A 20,827-nucleotide genomic window follows, 5' to 3' on the forward strand; every position below is an offset into this window, starting at 1 on the left:
TTTCTCAACCGGAACAAAGCTACATTTTTTGTGGCTTCTGTAAACCGGACTTACTATTCCCCACTCATCCTTATTACCACATGCCATTTGAAAAAAATATACAATAAATGTGAATGTCTCTAGATGTCAAAATGTTGGGAAGTGTGTATAGTGAGTCACCACAACAAAAGGCCTGGAACACTGCAGCGCAAGGGACAGCACAGACCCTTATGGGCTCCAGTGTCCCTAGGCCATACAGATAACCCTGTCACTAGGACCTGAGAAACAGCTTAAATAGTTGAGGGGGAAAAAAGTCCTTATTATTGGGGATAATACTCATTTTTAGTTCCCATAGATTACTTAGGTCCTCAGTTAAAGGTGACTGGTAAAAGAAAAGCAGTGCATCAATATTGGCTCTGGGATGAATAACAGAGGTCAAGATTTTAATTTTAACCAATTTTAACATTAAAAAAAACAGGTTTTGTCAAAGCTGGGGAGCCATCCATTGTGAGAATCAAATCACATGACTGAAGGAGTGATATCAGACATATCTGATTACACTGCAGAAAATGGAAGTCTTTGCTACAGATTTAACCATGTTCAGCAACTCCAAAATTTAAGTAAAGTTCATTCAAGACGTGATACATTGCATTTGCTAGTGTAAAATCAAAAGGAAAACTGATTAACAATAACCTTTGTGTTGTCTGCTTAAAACCCCAGGAATACATACAAATCACCCCAGTTAGTTAAGTTAAACCTACAAAAGAAAAATAAATAGCTGAATTTGAGACCTTCTTTACAGATGTGATCAAAGACTGCAAACAGTGAGGATATTCCCATCATTTAAAACTATCCCTTTGGTTTCAATCCTGCATATGCAGACTGCAAGTAAATACCAACACTAGCAGATCTCAAGGAAGCCACTCTCACACCAGGGCACTGCAGGGGTCCCTCGGCACAGATGTGAGAATTGAGCCTGTATTAAATGCTGCAGTGGCACTGCTTCAGCTGCAAAACCATTGCTCAGAGCAGCTCACAGAAAGGCCAATGTGTACTACACACACAGCTCTAAAAAAAGTATGGTGTTGCACTGGCGTAGTTATACTGAAGCAATTTTGTACATAAGAATGATGCACTGATTTAAAATTGGTCTATTTTGATTAGTTTACTCTTGCTTCACAAAAGTGCCATTTCTGTGGGCAAACAAGGCTTCAGTCTTAAGTAGACGCTCGGACTGCCAGTCTCATAGGATTAGCAACTTTAAATTAAGGAATAGGTTGCAAGAAAAAGTAATTTCATGCTTCAAAAAGAATTTTTATTTATTTCAAAGGCTTGGAACCTAGAACCATCACTCCATAATCTTATCCAAATGTTGATGTCGTCAATGCATTTTAAAGCAGCTTTTAATTAAGTTAAATAAAGAAAAACAGATGCTGCTGAAGAAATGCCCAGTAAGAATTTCTATTTCTAGATAAAACTGCTTTAAATGCATAACCAATTCTGCTAACTGTGGGATGTGATGCACACGACTGAGTTTATAGGTGTTTAGTGAGAGTTTTGTGCCATTTAATATGTCACTGTGAGCAGTCAGCACAAAGATAATGATAAATATAGAAGACTGGGCCTATAACCTCCACTTCTTCTAATTAAAAATGTATATAAATTGCATAAGTCATATCCAGTAGCATTTGCTCTGGGCTGCAACAGCATTTACTTTCCTTCTAAAAAGTTTCATCTGCCCCAATCGAAAAAGTCCTTTTTCAGTTTTCTTAGCTCAGATTAGCATACACAGAAGGCAACCATTCAGGAAACATTTTCTATATCTAAACTCTGTCAATTAATGGTGCTGTAAACCAAGTCCCATCCAGGCCATAACATGATCTTAAGAAAGTTAAATTGTATCAGTGTGGAAATCTGTAGCAGAAAGGAAGAAGTAAAAATTAGGTCAGTCTAATTGAATTGCAGTAGCTTGTCTGAAAAACACCTTTGCTACCCACTTTGAAAGGACGTTAGAGACCACATTAGGGAAATGTTTTCATTTTCAAAATCTTCATTACTGCCTGCTTTGCCAAGATGACTTTCAAGATGTTCACCTTTGCTACTGCCTGCTTTGCTCAAAGGATTCACTGCTGATATATCCTCCTGGGCTTTTATTTGACTGGAGGATGAAAATATTGCTAGCATTAAAGCTAGAACTTTCAAATGGACCAGGAGAAGCTATCTTCAGCAGGATTTTATGTGCCTTTTAGGCCCTTATGTACACATTGAAGTTTATAAAAAATGCTTAATTTTCTCACCCAGAGGAGGTACCCTAACTGCAGTCTGGTCTTGGTCTGTTTTATGCAGCATGCTGCCTGCACACAAAGCAGAAGGAGAAAAGGGTAGAGCTGTTGACCGCTTTGGCAATGGGGCTTTCTGGCCTTTGGGGACAGCTTTATACCTCTCTCGCACAAGTTGAGCAACTTCAGGAAAAGCAGTAAGCCTTGAGTAAGCCTCATACTAACACCTCACCTCACTGACACCAGCTCCAGCCTTGGCTCTCCAGCACTAGATGCTCCGGGAGAGATGCAGACGCCAGGAAGCTGTCAGCTAAACTCCCCTGGACTGCAGTCCCCATCCCCTAGATGCGACAGGGGTGTTCACACTGTGAGTGCAAGTTGCAGAAAAAAATATGTCTTATTTTGAGCATATATTGGTTACATTGGTTACTGATGTAAGATGAGCTACATAAATGTATGCCAACTATAAAATAAGGGTCCATCCATTTGTTCCATTCAGTATCCTATTTCCTAAGCAAGAGGAAACCTGGCTCCACCCTCTCAACAAAAACTCATTTTCAAAAGGAGGATGTACCCTACCAAAAGCAGGAGAAAGAAGCAGCAGCCACTGTGACTCACTTATCTTTCTAACTAGAGGAATGTACACTATTAAAAACTAACTTGGATAGTGTAGGGCTTTCCACACACTAACCACAGCAAGCAGGAAAATATATATATATCTATATGCACATAACAAAAGTGATGGGGAAAACCTGCTCCCAAGCCTGTGTTTGGTAGCACTGAATATTCAAAATGTCACCTGAAGTACCTCTATTCCACATTGGTTCATTCTTTAATTGTGTCAGTGTAATATTCACACAAGTACGAACTACAATGAACAAGTCCCACTCTGAAGTTGGGGCCTTAAAGGCTGCATATGTTATCCAAATATATAAGTGAATGCGAAGCACATTGCGATTCTTTCAACCACAAATCTACGTAATGACAATTATTTCAAATGTTGCAATAGGAGAGTCATGTTCAACTAATTATAGCTCAGTACATTTTGCTACTATGTCTACTAGAAAAGAAATACTATTCCTCGGTTTCCCAATTTTCATAGCCTTCAGCAAAATACATCTCTTACCTCTATTAGCACAATCTTTATTAATAAGCCATTTAGGTAAGTTAGTTTTTGAGTGAATCTCTAATCTTCTGACAGGATTATAGACATAATGTGTTTCCTCAAGAGATTTTTCTACTTACAGAATCAGTCTGCAATCTTCTCACTGTCTAAATTGTAGCCCATGATTTAATGTCATCCACTTTCACATCCTCAAAGACATGAAAGGAAGGAAATCCCATTTCTACAGGTAGCTCCATGGCTCTTTGCTGACAGAAGAGCTTATAAGCTTATGACAGTACATCACACTCTTCAGAAACCTTCATAAGTTTTGTAGCTAAATTAGATGTTGCTTTGTCACCAGTGCCTGAATGAAAATAGTCAGAGACTGGGAGACGACTAAGTGTCTGGGAGTACCGCTTACAGAGCCAGGTCCTAAACAAGGTAGCTGCAACCCAGACAAAAGCTGGCAAGACTGGCTAATCACATGGATACATTTGCATCAGGCAGTGCATGCCACATCAGACAGTTCTAATGAAAAAGGTAGTGGAAAGAGAAGGAAGATATCCACAGTACACACATGTCCCCTTCCCCTCCACTAGTAAATATGTAATTTTTTTCGTAAGAATAAAGACAACACAAGCTCCCCAGTAAGTGCAAGCAAGGAAAAGATCCATGGCAGGTCTTCAGAGAGGGTCTGCAGGGAGCAGAGCATCAGGGAAACAGTGTGAGGTCAGGCTTACAGCACATCCTTGGCTCCGCCCGGCTGTAAGTCCCCTCTTACTGTTAGGTGACACCACGGCATTACAACCAGGCAGTGAGCCTCAGCGTTTTCCAGTGCAGCACAAAAAGGCTGAAAACAAGCCTTTCCCCCAACGCATCCCCATGAAGCTCTGGACCCAATGCAGAGATAGGTTAAACAGGTTAAACAGCTAAAAGCTGGCATGACTTGCAGATAAGGCCCTGCCTTTAATTTGTCAGATGCTTCAGCAATCAAGCAATAAAACAACACAGAGGTGAGTCTAACACTCAAGTACAAATGATTCACAGTCCAGCTTTTAGCAAGCTTAAGGACCACATCAGTTTCTTTCCATTGGAGGAAGGCCCACTGCCATGGAGAAGACATAGTAGAACACGCAGCAATGAAGGCTCAACCGCAATAAATTTCAGTTCACATTAATATGTGCTGTGAACCCTGGTAAAAAGGAGTAGAAGAAATGCAGCCTCTTCCACCTTCCCTACACTGAAAATCACCTTATCCAGTAATGAGATAAGGCCAACAGCTGGGGATGATGATTTGCTTTTTCAGCTATCCCTACGTAAAACCCCAGAGCATGCAACACAGCCTTTACACAAAGTTGTGATGATGAAATCAGGCTGATGAAGATTTTTTACATAATAAAATGCTGCCAGGTGTAGCTTTAATAATAATTTAAGAAATTATTAAAGTCTTTTGATTAAAGCCGTTATATATAGATGAGAAAGCTAAAATATTTATTCTACAGTTAAATGAAAAAATGTTCTTTTATAACAAGCACAAAGACCTAGCTCACCAGCCACCCGGTATCTGGCATTCTTTGTGAACACTTCCCAGAATTACTGATGTCAGTGTCTGGCCAGTACAGCTATAACTGTGTTAAATACTTAAACTTAGAAAAGAAGAATTTTTTGACTGAAATTTTTTATGAATGTTCTTGTTTTGGCATGACCGTTTAAAAACCAGGGATCATGGATCTTGTCAGGATATGAGCATGGATGGGGAAAGGAAGAGAGGTCTGAGGATTTTGCCTGATTAAAATGTGCAGTGGCCTGCACTCTTAACACTCACTCTGAATCTTAAGTTCCAGATAAATATTCATAAATGTACTCACCACAGGTCTGGTAATGTTGTTCAGAAATTTAGAGGCCTGATTCTCCTTGAATCCCCAGGTAGGTCCTGCCCAAAAACTCTAAGCAACAAACAAAAAAAACTAACAAAAAAAAAGCTAGAATTGATACTGTTATTACATCATCACAGGGTTCAAGCAATCATAGGAGAGTGGATGCCATTCTGCACCTAAAGTTTTCAGAATGCTCTCACACCTGTAGGCAACACAGGGAATATAAAGCAACATTCAACCATTTTTTCAGTATTTTCAAGCTTATTTGTGAGTATTTGAATAAAGCACCACTGTTTTCCAACGAACTTAGAGATTAACTCCACATCTCAGATATCCACACTAACCAAAAAGACCCATCCATATAGAAGAGCCCAAATAATGTTCTGAATAACTCTTTCTTCTAAAAAAAGCTACATTTCTCAGTATACATTTTTCAAAGTCCTCTACCTGTCTAGAGCAAAATCCTACACTGCATCGTAGACTAAAGGGAAAATGTAACCATCTTTTTATATAATATAAAGACCAGGGAACATTCAATCAGCTCAAAAAAAGGGACTAGTTCAGAATGGAGCAAACAAAATAATTCCTCCAGCATAACCAGTCTGGGCAATTGCCATCTATAAATTTGTTACCAAGGGAAAGAGTATAATCAGATTTCCAAAGAAAACAACACTATCCAGCATCACAAAAGTGAACATGATAATATCAAATATAAGTTTTTTAAAAGTACAAAGTTTTAGGAGAATGTAAGTCTTCAAACTCAGAGACTTAAGCCATGTTTGATGTGATGTAAAAGTTGTGTAATACCAGCTCCCTGAGGGGTGTTTGCACAACAACTTCTGAGGTATCTGATGCTGACTACAGCACTGAACTGGGGTCTGATCCAGCCTGACAGTTTCTGTCTCTCTTTATACATAATAAGGTAGAATTAAAAATACAAGAAAAATCAAACAATGCAGAGATATTCCTGATGATCCACTGCAGGGACAGTTTTAAAAGAATAAGCTTTTTTCCTTTTTTTTTTTTTTTTTTTTTTTAAACAGAGTGGCAGGATAAATCTACTTGATTTTTTTTTGTATTATAATTAAATTCCCGATCATAGAAAACAGACAAAAAACCCCACTCTTTTTGGTTTTCCCTAGAGTTTTCTGGAGTGGCCATTTTCAATGCCTTTGTTGAGCAGAACTCGGGTGGAACCAAGAAAACAGGAGCTAACCTGCTGCTCCTTTGTGGCTCTGATCTGGGTGTCCAAAGAACAAGGATTTGTTGCAGTCATTGGTTTGGCACCTGCCTGAGGCATTCAACTGTATCTAGCACAATGATGCTGGAAAGCTTTAATGAGTAAATACACAATAACATTTGTATGTTTACAGCATCTGCGAAAGGTGTGGGTAGGGCAATTCCTCTACTGTGTGTTTCCAGAGCAAGTCAAACCCATTAATTAAATTCATGCTCTTGTCCTGCTTCAAAAGGAAAAACAGAGCTGATTTATGGGCACTGACAGCTGCAGGAACCAGGAGCTGGTTTCGCTCACTCCCTCCCCTTACCTAATTTTTAAGCATCTGGGTAGGTTGATTTCTCAGATTCTGATCATATGAAAGGCTGCACGTCCTCAGGTTCTACAAAGAAAGAAAAGGAAGCTGCCTCATGCAGAGTATAGTCTGTAAGACTGTCATGGTTTCTTAGTACTGGCTGAATAGTATCTACAGGAATTGGGTACCTGAACATCTCTGTGCCCAAGCAACTTGCAGGATGAAACTGTAAAAGGTCCCTCTCATAAGACATTTCTTATCTAGTCATTATTTTACTTGTCCTGACAACAAAAACTTTAAAATGAGAAAGCAGTACCTGAGGAACAGTGCAATCTATTGCAACAAAAAAATTCTCTTTTTAAAAACAGTGAGGGAAATTGCCACAAATACTTTCTTCTAGAGGGAATATAAATGTCTCTGTATTGCCATAGCACATAGTGATATATGCAAATAGCAATATAGAGCAATCCTCCAGTATGTTCTTTTCTTCTAGGTTCTTTAAACAGGAGACAGATTGCTAGCATTTTGGGCTGAAATCTGGAGGTAAGCAATCAGAACACATTTAACACCCAAGCTAAGAACAGGAAACTGTTACAGAAGTGGAAAATTTTGGTTGCTGAACTTTCACCCTAGACTTTGGGGAGATTTTACTAATAAAGAACCATACAAACATGGACACAGTATATTGGCACTGCATCACCTGACCAGCAGAGCTGCATGCTGCTGCTGCTGCAGACACTGCCAATAAAGATCAAAGCTTTCCATGCATTAATGAGCTAAAACTGGGTGTTACATTTCATACCATGCTGTAGACCTATATTGACCTCTACGGAGTGAAAGCTTGGGCCAGATGAACTCTGGAGCCCCCTTTCAATTGATTATTTTACGATTCTGTACAACACTTCATAAAACATAAGATGAATTTATTTTGTTGTGATTCATAGTCCAGGCAGCAGAAAGCCTGCTGGGAACAAGGATACTACCATCTAAACCAGCTCATGATCACTAATTACCAGGAAAAAATAGGAAGTAGCCAGCATGGTCTAATAAGTGGTGGTGGTGGAACAAACAGAACATGAAAATATCTCTTTCTGCCAGTGAGCCAAAGGGGCCTCACTAAAAGATGACTATGGTTAAGAACCTGTATCTAGACATAAATGGGAACATGATAATGGACTGCAAGATCAACTAAATGGACAGCACTATCCTAAGCTGCCTTAGCTAACAGAAAGGTGGTAATTCTCCAGAAATCTCTTGTACATATTTGAATATACCACTTCTTACAGTCCAACACACCAGCAGTCTATGACATTTTCAGTTTATGGCAAAATGAGCACACCTCAACTCACACAGGTGGCAACTGGAAGTTCAGCCCATGCACCCAGGACCTGGCAAGACCACAGAGCTCTTCCAGACAATTACTGCCTATTTTCAGCTGTGGGTCAAGATCTCTCCTTTTGTCAGCTTGTTTTTACCACTCAGGAAACAACCTGTGCCTTTTCAGTTACTGAGCGGGCTCTCCACAAATGGGGGAGATTAGTCAGATCTCGAAGAATTGTTAAATGGTGTTCATTCAAATGTTAACTGGTGCATGGTGTCTCAGCTAACTGCTTATGTTCTTCATGTTGTTATTGCCGAGTTTGATATTTACAAGGAGCATAATGACAGAATTCAAGAACTAGCATGCTGATAAATACATAAAAAGTCTTGAAAAACTTTCTGAATTCATGAAAGATTGCTAGAATAACTAACCTCAACACAATTATTTTTCCTAGGTACTTTTCATGAATAAAACTGAGTATTTATTTCTCTTCTTCCTCAATTTCCCCAGTAAACCAAGACAGCTATAGTTACCTACATTTTTACTTCTTCTCATCCCTATAGAGCCTAGGAGAGAAGTGTGCAATTTTACAGTTGAAAGATTATTTCTTCACTCCAAGCATTCACAGAAATTATTTAGGATTTTCAAATTCAGCTTTGATTTTACAAAAATTGTCCCTTTCATGACCTTGCAACAGAGTCTTAAAGGCTTTGATTCCACTCCTAGCAAGGTCAACCACAGTTTTACCATCAACAAGCAGTGGGTCTACATTTTATACAGTATCCCTCATACAAAACATATCTCAGCTTGCCTTGCACAAAGAGCACATTAATACAACCATTAGTAAACAACTACAGTGAAACACATGGGCAGAAACACAAAGAATGTATGGAAATCAGAGGTTTATTCCACTGAAATTTGAATTGAGATGAAGAGTTGAATTGATCAAAAAGACCCCCAAAAAAGCTGTTGGGCAACAGAGTTTGCAGCAGAGAAAATATTTGAACAATACCACAAAAGCACACATGTGGCAAGGCCAAGGGTATTAGAGAAGGGAAGGAAACTGTGAGAGGAATGCAAACTTCAAGGCATAAATTAAAACCACTGTTGATAGCTGAACATTTTCTGAAACTGTCAGGAACAGCATGGAGTTCTAATACTTTTGACCAACAAAGGAAAACAAGTAATATCTACAACCTGCTGATCTTCAGATCAGCTTGCAGGACCAAGTTATGAATTCTGGAAAGAAAGAGTTAAACCCGGTATTGTTTGAGTAAAACAATACATGTATGTTAGTATGTTAGTTCTCTTTGATCCTTAGGGTGAGGGAAGCTCCTTTCTTATGAAAAGTGCTGGTCTACGTCACACATCATACAACAGAGAAACTGTGTATGGTGCCTGAAAAGTTCAGGGTGGGAGATCCTAATGGAGAAGGACAATAGGTGGATTGGAACGACAACTGTCAAGCCTGCATAGAGAAAGCAGCACCCCACGCACTCTTCTAGCAGAGGATAAATATAACGTTAAAAACCCAAAAACCTAGAAAGGGATTCAACAGCAGCACTAAAAGGTAAATACAGAAATAACTGCTCAGTGTCCAAAAGGTTAATTTTGTCCAGCACAAAACACAACCAGGGTCTGAAGTGAATCCATGGTCTATGCCAAATCAGGCTTAGAGTATTGCGCCTAGATTTTGACTATATGACTTTGAGATAGCATGTTTTTCCGCAACTAAATGAAATGGAAAATGCAAATAGGAGCTTTTGAGAGCCTAATGATTTTGTTTAAATTCCAGGTTATTTTAGAATGTGAAAACTACTTGCTGCTTGGATCCATGACAACCATGTAGATACTATTCACTCGCTTTAACTATCTACACCAACATGGTAAGCCATATTCCGAAGATCAGGTCTCAAGTCACTTGTAGTTGTGTCGTGTAATAAGTTGGAATGACTGGGTGTTTAAGGCTTCATGTTTCTTTCTCAAAAAGAGTAATATAAAAAGTACTAAACAACATAAGAAAGCAGGATGTGGCAACATTCCTTCATTACAAACACTGTTTTACACACCAGACAAGTATTAAGTTTCCCAGAATATCTCAAAAGGGATGTTACTAAGCAAAGATGATGGTAAAAAGAGTATTTAATTAAGGTGTCTGAGTGTACTTTGCAGGACTAACAGCCATGTTCCAAATTATCACCAAGCAGAAGAGGAAAAAGCTCCAAATACAATGAAAAGGGGATATTTTTAACTCAAGTTTAAGTACAAATATAGAATGGTTTATGCCTGATCCTGACACAGAAAAAATGAATTATTGGTTCAATTGAAAGCCAGCTTCTATACATATTCTTCCATTAAATAGCCAGCATTTGCGACTGGGTTTTCGGCACTAATTTTAACATTATAGGCAAACAGTTTCACTAATTCATTGCTTTTTCTTAAAGAAAAAACACACTCTACTTTTGGGTCAAAAGCCAGTCACATGCATCAGACAGGAGTTCACAGTGAAATCAGTTATCACTTAACATGATATAATGGGTAAGTTTACAATCTGCCAACAGCTGTGACTCCCATCAGCTCTCCTTTTTAGCATTTTCATTTTAAATTGCCAGGGAGTTATAGAAACATATTTCCTGGAAGATTTAAAATAAACAAACAAAACCCAATTATAAATTAAAAGAAAACCCTATAGCTAACCTACTACTTCAAAACTTGTAAAACAGACAAATGCAATTCACAGAAGAAAGGATGCACTGTAAGGTTTAGTTAAGCAGGCTACATCTTTTGCATTTGTTAAATAAAATCTGCATCCTTTCAACATCAGGCAAAAGGCCACGGATTTTATTTTTCATTTTCCTTTCATTGCATGCAAAAATGTTTAGGCCATGACTTGCACAAAACAAGTAAGGACATCAAGACAGAATTATACTATAAGTAAGATTAATTAGAGATTGGAACAAAAATTAAACGGAAGAATCTACTTGGTAATTAATAATGACAGCTATATCAAATAAGAATAAAATTAAGGTAAAAAGAGACACAGGACGACCCCAGTAAAAGGTTGCATAAAAACAGGAACACACAATGACTCATTCTTCATAAGCTTTATTATTTACTCCACCTAAAGTACTGACAGCACCTTTAACAGATACACAGAAACACTCTCAACCTTTTGCAACAGTATAATAAGATTAAATAGGGCTATAAATCTTGAAAGTGCTGTACAAACATTAAGCTCTGAGAAGGATATGAAATGGTAGCATACAAGACAAGTTAAGTGACTTGCTGTAGGGCAACAGAGCAACAGAATGAATCAAGGGTTCCCAGGTTCTCCTTAGCAACGAGTCACATCAGATATCTGAGCCACCTCAGTTTGCATTTAGTTTTCAGTCATATTTCAGGCTTTTAATAGAAAAATCTTCTAAATATCACCTATGGGTCAAACACTATGCATTGTTGTCTTCTTGACTTTGCAGGCCAACAGCAACCATGAAAATACTGATAGAGCCAAGGGTACTTTCAAACCTGAAAGCTAGCAGTAAAATTTTATGAGAACTTTTCAGAGTTCTGAAAAATATAAATGCAAGGAATATGTATGCAAAAAGAGCGTAGCAAAACCAGCAGCAACAGCAATAACCATGAAATTGCCTTGTACTGTCCCTCCCCAGCCCCATTACCTATGGATGCTGAATTGCGGAATGAACTGCCTTGGCTTAGATCCTAGGAAAGTTCTGCTGAAAGGGATATCAAGGCCAGTAAAAACCTCACTCTCTTAGAAGAAAAGCCTTGCAGGTTTCAAGAATGGTGCAAGCACAACTCTATCTGGATTTGTGGCTTGTAATGTAAGCTGCACTAAGATTTTTCAAGTTATTGTCACTCAAGCTGAGAGATGCCAAGAATGAAAGAACGCACATGGCCCAAATTCTAAAATCCACAGCAAAATACATTGCCTGTTTCAAAGAAATGAGCTCAACTTGGTGATTAATATTCATTACAGGTTTGTGTGCACACACAGATCCACATGGGCATATGTCCACATTCCACTCACTACAAGAAATACAGAAAATATTAATATTTTTAAAGGAAAAAAGGGATCTGCATTGTTTCATTCTAATTCTATCATCTTATTAATTTATCTGTCTCTCTCTAAATTCTTAATGAAAACATTTTGCTGAATTTTCCATTTAGCCTGGAGCACACATATCTGAAAGAACAATAGCTTTACCAATACCTAGAATATTACTGGAATTCCAGAGGCATTTCTTAAGTTTCAAAAGTTTGTGAAAATCTGAAGGAGAAAGTTCTGACAAGCATACAGTAAAGGTAAAGTTTTAGCTGATACTATAAATATCCTGGCTCCCAGCAAAGAAAAAAAGAAATCCCATAATAGTGCATATTTGAAAGTTTTCTAATTTTATTGTTGTTGTTTAAAGCATAAACACTTCACATGAGTCCTAATCCACTGTAACAGGCGAGCTCATGCTCACTTTAAGCAGGTTAGCATTCCAGTTCAGCTCAAGGGGATGAGCATACTAAAGTGATTTATTTGATCATTGTCTAAATTAAAAATTCACAATGGCACGAAGAGGAGGTTGTTATGTTTCCACATTGTTTGCAGTAGACAGCCTACACCTCAGACTATCCTTCTTACTTGTGTAGGCACATGAAGAAATCACTTGCAAAGTGTTGTTTTACTGTTGCAGGATCAAGGCATTTAAACCAAACCTTTCAAGCAGTCAATGGAGTACAATCTGAAAGGTAGGATTATTTTTTTTATTCTCGTTATGTAAATCTAAAACTTACTGGCCATCCACTATTGTAACTTCAGCACTCCACAACAGAGAACATCACTAGATTATTTTTCTCTCTGCAGTACTCCACCATATTTTCTAATGATGATGCTCTCACACTACAAGCACTGGTAACAGAAGGGTAACAGAACAGGTTCTGAACTGTGTTTCCTTCCAACCCCTAATATTTCTGATGTAACAAATAAAAGCTTGCCAGTTTCCACTCCAAAGTTTAGAAAAAGATACTGTAAAGAATAAATACAAGAATACTAAGTTGACTCATTCTAAGTCAGTTAACACAGGTGAAAAATGGCAGGAGAAAATGTGGAAATGCAGGCAAATGGTATGGGAAGAACAAGCTAAGGCAAGGGGGGAAAGAAAGAGGAGAATCTGAGGAAGGAGAACAAACTGGAAAACAAGGATTTATTTGGCTGGAGAGGGAGAGCACGCTGACTTCTAACGGTTCCCTTAAAAAAAGCTACAGGTTATTCCATCAAATGGTCAAACGCAATATCCTGACAATTTTAAGAAAGCTCCTTGATCCATTTGTTGTTTGTTTTTTTACAGAAGAGAATCACTGACTCATACTAACTGCTCACGGCTTTATCCAATTTTCTTTGAATTAAGAGAGGCTGATGTTCTGAGCAGTACACCACCACCACCACAATACCTGCCACTAGCAATATTTCAGATGATATAAACAAATCAGAAGCATCTGAAATATTCAGGGCAAGAGGATTTTTGGGGACACAAAGCTACAATTGAATACCACAGCTGAGATCACATATCCTACCTGGCCTCAATCCTGCCTAAAGGCATATACCCAAGAAACTCCAATACCTATTTGAAGCAATCCCCACAGACATTCAAGCCTACTTTCAGAATATTTCTCCCTTAAGTAAAAATGTATGGCATACACTTAAAGGATAGAGGCCTGCTGAACTCCAGCAGTGTCTCTCCATGCCCATTTCCAAAAACTCAATGGGGGGGGCTTGAGGGGGAGGGGGGAGAAACAAAGAAGCACTAAGCCTATCCACAAAACTGATGTGCAAACAAAAAAGAAGTTTTAATAAGCTAGAATACCAAAATTACATGAGTTAATTTGTACCATTTAGTGCACTTACACTTAACTGTTGTTTTCATAAGTTTTATTATTTTCTCATTTTAACTTACAAGAATTTTACAACATCTAAAACATATGAGGTCTCCACCTTATCTCCTTCCCCATCTTCCTCTACTCACAAAGTGCCTTTCAGATCACCTAAAGATTCAAAGTCTTTCAACAGCATTTTTTAAAGGTTCTGCTATCTATAGCCCCCAAGAAGGTCATAAATTGTTTCTGGGTTTTCACTGCTGCACAGAACTTACAGGCAAATACCAGAGGCAACAGCTTCCAGCAGATGAAGGATCAACGAAGAGCTTGATTTCATAGCAGTGTACAGTATGCTGCTATGCTGCAAGCTGGTGGCAGCTATGTGATAGTGTACATGGCATAATCACATAACATAGCTGGGAACCAGTCTGGCTTGCCAAGTTTTTCTCACAGACTAAATCCTGTGGCAGTAGACTGCAGCCTTCATGCTCACTGTCTGATATTTTCCATTTTCCTAATGTCCCAAGCAGAATTTCTCATTGATTTCAGCATCCATAAAACTGATACAATGAAAATGAAATTATTCCAGGAGGCTACAAAAATAGCCTTTATATATATTCATGTTATATAAATATATAAAAGTATATATTCAGTTGAGAAACAATCCACATCTAGAAAATACTTCCATATTTAAGCAGGTTTATAGTCTTCAGCTGGTTCTACAAATGAAAGTCTAAGGAAAACTGACTTCTGAGCCAGAAGACAGAAAACAAGTAGCTCCACAGCCAGTTGTGCTGACATACAATATTCAAGTTAAAGGATTTGTTTGCTTTCCTGTCAGTACTGCAAAGAAAATCAAACTGTGCAGTTTCTGGCTCGTTCAGCCCCAGAGTAATAAATATTCTGAAAGCCAGATTCTGTCCTAATTTGCATTCTCTCGGTTGCCTCTGGTAAGTGTGCAGGAAACTAAGGGCACATCATGGCCAGGAGAGAATTTTTGCTTTGTATTTACATTGCCATGTGGATCCTACATTACTACAGGAACTTAGGGACCACCATACCACTTCAAACCAGTGACCTGAGTGACAGCAATACACCAATTGTCAGCTCAGTACCTGAGTTTAGTGCTAGTTCATGTTTAAGTCACACATAGGTATTGAGATCCCCCAGCTATGCCTCATTAGGCACTCTAATGCATCAGTTTGCTCAGCAGCATCTCACACATGGTACCTTTGGACATAGCCAAAGGTAAGTCTGTCAAGGGCTGGATGCAACTGCAGACCCTGTCATATTGTTGTTTTCTTCAAATGTACCTTGCTGACCTCAACATCTGCCCTTCCTCAAATTCAGCTAAAATTTCATTCTGATCTTTCACCAGGGACAGCAACATCTTTCAACTATTGCTATCTTTACAGACAGCTTTGACCTCTCAGCAACTGTTGAATTTTCTCAGTCCTCAAAATTTACCAGTCTTTAATATATTGATGGATCAAGGAGCATGCTTCTGTCCCCTCTCTCCTCTTTGACACCTAAATTTATTGACTCCTATAAAGTTAAGTCACCCTTCATTACCTCATCTTTCATCCAAAGGTTGAAATCTCACTTCTTCAGCTAGCCCTCTAGACAGAACTAGAAGCATCCATAAGAAAGCTATCTCAAGACCTTTAGTTGTTTTCATTTCCTTAATATTTTAAAGATAGGTCTGAGAGACCTACTGGGGGAAACAAAAAAATCACCAGATTTTGAACTGTATGCAGTTTTTATGCCAGGAGAAATGGTTCAGCCATTAGGAAAAAAAGAAAGTGTAAAGAACAACAACATACATATAAAAACCTCAGTGTTTCCAGTGAAACAGGCAACTAGTCAGAAATCAGTCAATGGAGGGACGCATCCAGATTTTAAGTAAACTGAAACGTCTCCACAGTTTTCAGTGTATGATAGTTTCTCAAGTAGGCACACAGAATATGGATGCACCCAGTGCAAAAGTCTTGTGGTCTTCAGGACGCTCAGACCAGGCCACTGAACAGGATTGAAATTACAGAATATCACTAAAGCAGGATAGAGCAGTTCAAACTTAGGTTTGATCCTCCAGCTAACACAACAAGCAGAAATACTGAGGACGGGCATTGGGTAACACCTCAAAGTACAGATATTTCTAGCAAGAAGCAGGAAGCAGCCTCTTGTGAAAGTACAGAATAGGAACAATATGAAAAGACAGGGAACAGATGAGTATTTTGGAGTATTTAAATATTTCAGAAATTATTAGGAGCAAATAATAGTTTTTAACAGCTACACTAAAAAGATGTGAACATGGAACAGAATTTCCAAATTATAGCTTTTATTTTTACTGCAACTTCTTTAGAAGCTACCTCATATTCTAAATTAAACATTAAAAAATAGAATCTGGACATTTATGGCATACATCAATCATCATGCACTTTTCTTTCAGCAACCTCATACAATCAACTCAAGTTCTCTGTGTGATGTCTTCCTACTATTCCCTTGAGAAGTCCCTGAGACATAAGAGAAATGACCCTTTGAAATCCATAACCAGGACTTCAGTAGTTATGTTTCCAAAGCTGGGGAGCAAATGAGACAGCTTTACCAACAGGAAGAGAAAACTGCTTGGACTACCACAGACCTATTCCCTGTTTTAAGACCTTTTTATTTATCTATACATATATGTGTATGACACCTAAGAAGAGGTACATTTATAAACACCTAGGGAGAGGTACATGTATATATAAATACAAAAACCTAACCCACCACATCATTTCTTTATCACAAAGATTATGGCATAAAAATGACAAGCCGCTTACTCTAGCTGAATCTGAGTTGTCCTGCAAGACTGGACAAATGAGGCAAATGAGTCACGTTTTTCTCTTGAAAAGATTTACTGCATCATATATATGACACACGTGAAGCCTCCACTGTCCTCACGGAGGAAAGTCACAAATCAGCTGCCAATGCTCAGTTTCTACCCATACCACTGCTATGCCAGTGGGACCCTGATTCTCTGTGATGTAATGCCTAGCTAGCAGAAAAAGAAGTTATCCATACGGACAACCTGTCCTCAGACCCTATTCAAGCTTCCATTTCACTAACCTCAAGCCAATTTATTGTATATCCCACAGATGTATAACATCCAGTCAGGGTAGAGCCTTTTGAGTCAGGAAAATAGGGCATCTTAAAGTATTTCTTATACCAACTCCTACTTTTAGCATCCTGGTGACACTTCAGTGAATTTTAAGTGCCCAAGCCCCAAACTGAAATCCACAGCACTCTCTGGAAGTCCACAGACACTGCATTTCCACCCAGGTGTCTAGCTGACTAAAGCTCTTTTGATGGACATACCAGAGTTCTCACCATCTTGCCAGGTCTCAGCAAAATATCTCCTGCCAAGTTCATCTGGGAATTGTAAAATAAGCAGACTATTTGTATTAGGAATCAGGAAAGGCTGTCCAGCCAAAGATATAATAGAACTGGGAGTCCAAGTTAAGAGCAAGGATTTATAATCAATATCCACACGTCTCTATGCCCTGAGGAACAAGGCACTTCAGCTGGACACCCAGCCAATTCTGCTGAGAGCTTATGAACCCCTTGCCCTAAGGTGTGACTACACCAGATTTCCTGTGGCCTGAAACCACATGGTGTTGCTGAGTCTCCAAAGCCTGGCAGGTGCATTAAGGCCACATCTCACACAGACTAAGAACACAATGTTCAATCTAAAACACAGCAGCCACAGCAGCTCCCAGTCAAAACCACAGAGGAGGCGGTGATTATTTTACATAGTATTGAAAGGGTTAGAGAATGCCCTCATAAATTAGGAGCCCTGGTTCAGTTTGACCCTCAGCCTCAAAGCTATGCCTCACAGCTATCAGTCATGTCCTTGATGGCTTGCTGTGAAGAAGGCTGCTGAAGCCTGCCACTGGGAAGGGAGCTGTTCCAGGCAAAGTGTAAGCAAAGGATCCTGTGAATTGTAGCCCGGTGGCAGCACTACCTCAGGCCCTGATTCCAGAGCTACTTCTGTGTTAAGTGTTTTAAAAAGACATTAGATACAACCAAGGTTTTTCAGACCAAGGGTTGGAACCCAAGAACCCGTTCTCCAAAGTTGCACAAGATTGCAAAGAGACACTTTAACCTCCCAAGAGAGATGAGATTTCAGATACAGTCCCTCTTTATTACCTAAAAATTGGCTATAACTGTTTTGAGGCTCCAGCTGTTTTCCCCAACACAGATCCCCAGTTGGGCCTAGCTTAACACAACTACTGAATCAAATACAGTTTCTCTGCTGATTGCTTCTTTCACACATACATGACCATTTGCTTATCATATCCATTTTTTGCCTTGTCACACTTTTAGACCATGCATCCCTTGGGAAGGAGCACACTTCTATGTTTGCCTCTGCACAGTATAGCCCTAAACATGATTCAGGGTTTTAGGCCTCACTAGAGTACAAGCTATTGTATTTTATGGGATTAACAATTTTAGAAGACAGGAAATATAAACTTCAGTAACTTAAAAACCAGACAGTGATGTAAGTTTGGGAAGACCAGATGTAGGGAATAAGCTTGGCTTAAGAGGAAATGAGTGTTTTTATGCTACAAGCTGTATTTGTTTTTCCTTTGAGCAAACTGGCTAATGATTGTGAGAGTTTTACCCTTTGCTCCACTCTTCCTTTTAATCATAAAAAATAAAACAAACATTTTGTACGGTAAATAATGGGGGTAGGGAAATGTTCTGTGACCTAGTGCTGTGAGCGATGAGGAACTAGTCAGAGAGATTGCATTTCCTTTTAAGTATCGTATAAATATTTAAAATCAATTGCAAAGAGCATAACAGGGAAAAAGGACATGTTCAGATCACCTCCAAGTTGTAGCCCATGTGTCCTCTAGGGTACTCCACTGCAGTAATAAGGGCCTCACAAAAAGGTCCACCTTCCCTGTGAGCTGGCCTTACATTTTCAGAGGTGTTTACAAAAAAGCCTACAGCTACCAGAGAGATTAGTTGGTGAATGAAATAGTACAAGAATTACATTAAAATAAAAAACATTGGCAGAGTGGAAATAGGAATCTATGATGAGAATGAAACATGGGACTTCATATACTGACTAATACTGTCAGGAAGCCACTAGGACTAAATGGAAGATCTGGCTGACCTTACTGGTTTAGAAAGGACATTTTGAGGAGGAGCTAGCAGGACTTAACATAACTATGCACATCATTACATTTTTTTTTGGAAGATTAGCTTAGGCAATAACCAACAGTTACAACTCAAGACAAAACACCTTTTGTAAAACTGATAGCATCTACTTTTTGTTACCTTCCCCTTTTGCCAGCACACCTGCAAACAACAAGTGCAGGTGTGCTCAAGCTGCATTGGCAACACACAAGCTTCCCTGCCTTGAGACCTGCCCACCACTGCATCTTAGTTTGGTGCAAAACAGCTGCATCAAAAAGCAAGAAGGTGAAGGGGCAAGGTGGGAGCAGAAATACCATCAGGATCTGATAAAAACATAGCTAGATGCCTGGGGACAGAGCAGCTGTAAACAAGTGGAGCAGTTTCTCATGTTGCATTTGCATCAATTCAGATGCTCCCCATTCCAGCTAAATTATTTATACTGGCATGTAACAACTGGCAGGTATTGCCATTGCCAACTATACTGGTATAGTTTCTTGGTAGTACAACTACACATATGTAAGATAATTAGCACGTATTTTTCTAATATCAGCAGAATCAGGCTAAATCTGACCTTTTCTCAGCTCTTTAAGTGAGAATATGAATGTAAGCAGGTATTTCCATTACTCTGAGCATCCTGACTGCCAAAGTCGCTTCTCATCAGATTGCTGCTGGACATCACACTGGCAGGATGCTTTTCCCCAGTGTTGAGAAATGGCACAGCACGCACCCACAATTAGAGGACATAATTGACTCCTGTGCAGCAGACACACCTCTCAGCTAGGAGACTGCACTCTCCCTTGAATACTGTTATGAATAATCCAAAGATATAATTTGCAGTTTGTACTATTTCATGTACATAGTAATTAGTGTTGACTGTTAATGTTGTGATCCTGGGACAAAGAGCACAGTAAGTGCAAATTTTTGTCCATTGTTATTATTACAAATTTCCTGGATAAACACTTAATACATGCATGCATTTTCAGATGACACCATGCAGATAGAGGTTAAAATCATGAAAACATTACTCCCACTGGTTATTTGGCAAGTAGGCCATAGTCTGGTGATTAGCTGATGCTGTATTGATGGTTCATCAGGCAAGCATAGTGTTTGTTATTTGGGTGTTTGATATTAAATCATTTTGCTCTGTTATCTCCTGAAAAGTGTGGGATTCAGCTAATTAGAAACAATACTGTTTAAGTGTCACTTGGTTTGCTTTTCCCCTTGCTATGACTGCTCGCATACCTTTGTCATTTAAGGATTCTGTTATTCTGCCATGTACTACATTGATGAAGCAAAAACATGTTGTGATATCAGAGCTACTTCCTCTGTAACAAAAGAACTACTCTGTATCAGACTACAAAGCATCAAAATTTATGAAGCCATAACTCACCGAGTCCTATAAATTCCCAGATAACAAGCAACACATGCTTCCAAGGTATAAGAAACTCCAGGTTTTGATACCTGCCCTGGTTAAAGCCACATTTCTCCCTTGAAAAAGTTACGAGGCTAAATCAGTTTCATGGCTTCATTGGGAATAATCATAAATTATACCCCTAAGTCCCTACACACAAAATCAACCCCAAACTTCATGCCTTGAATAGCACACAGAATACATCAAATTCTTCCCTTGTTGAAACAAACAGCCATTGTCTGTACACAGTGCCAGTGTG

At 38.9% G+C, this 20,827-nt stretch overlaps 1 protein-coding gene across 1 annotated transcript in view; it reads left to right on the forward strand.

Moving 5' to 3' along the window:
• Positions 1 to 20,827, forward strand: part of PGCKA1 (PDCD10 and GCKIII kinases associated 1) — a 43,227-nt gene that overhangs the window by 12,240 nt on the left and 10,160 nt on the right. Inside the window, exons 2-3 of the mRNA XM_075041192.1 lie at positions 9,889 to 9,979; positions 12,797 to 12,851. The gene's annotated coding sequence lies outside the window, so the exon portion shown is untranslated. The remainder of the gene's footprint in view (positions 1 to 9,888; positions 9,980 to 12,796; positions 12,852 to 20,827) is intronic.

This window comes from Buteo buteo, chromosome 1 (assembly GCF_964188355.1).
Source record: "Buteo buteo chromosome 1, bButBut1.hap1.1, whole genome shotgun sequence".
Lineage (NCBI taxonomy): Eukaryota > Metazoa > Chordata > Aves > Accipitriformes > Accipitridae > Buteo > Buteo buteo.